Genomic DNA, 889 nt, shown 5'->3' with positions numbered 1-889 from the left:
CTCGAGAGGTGATTCGTGCCACTCTGATGAGCAACCCGATGTTCGTTGACGTCACGGTTCCACACGCGAAAACCGGCGGGCTAAAGTTGAGTTTAAATTTCACTCATTTTATTTTCAATTTGGTTGTTTTTGTTTAAGAAACCTACCGACCAAAAGTTAAATCACATACTTTCCTGATTAACCTATGGAGTAAGATCTCAGATTTATGTTACGTTTGGTTCGTGCGCCTCAGGTGTTTCTTCGTCAACAAAATGGTAGCGCCCCCTAGGCATTAATACGTGGGAATACAACAACATTACGGGTTGTGGACCCGATCAAAACCAGTACTGTAATGCCAATTAAATATGCTTCCATAGCGATTGGACGAACCCCTTACAATGTACAGCGTTTCCATTAAGTCTGGGTACAAAGGAGATTGGAGTGGTCCTCTCGTTCTCCTGACCTTTTTCCCCCTTCTTTTTTTTTTTTAAGGTATACTTATATAAAGTGTACTCGATGATTAAAAACCACATCAGAACCGATTACCAGTCAATGCGCTGAAATCGACGGCAAAGTAAACCTATTCCATCGAGTTCAACTGGATTTTGCATAGCACATTAAAATATGCATTAGAAATGATAGAAATCATGTTGAAAATAGGGTCGACCTCACAGTGTAGAAGTATGGGGTTCAATTCCAGCACCGGCCTTCTCCGGGTACTCCGGTTTCCTCCCACATTCCAAAAACATGTATTCAAAAACAAACAAGCATTCCAAAACAAAGGATAACTCTGAATTGTCCCGAGGTGAGAGTGTGAGTGCGGACGGTTGTTTGTCTATGTGTGCCCTGCGATTGGCTGGCAACCTGTTCAGGGTGTCCCCCGCCTACTGCCCAAAGACAGCTGGGATAG

The sequence above is a fragment of the Hippocampus guttulatus genome, chromosome 14, assembly GCF_054856545.1.
Source record: "Hippocampus guttulatus isolate MCC_2025c chromosome 14, RoL_Hgut_1.0, whole genome shotgun sequence".
Classification (NCBI taxonomy): Eukaryota; Metazoa; Chordata; class Actinopteri; order Syngnathiformes; family Syngnathidae; genus Hippocampus; species Hippocampus guttulatus.
This window is presented reverse-complemented; position numbering follows the sequence as displayed.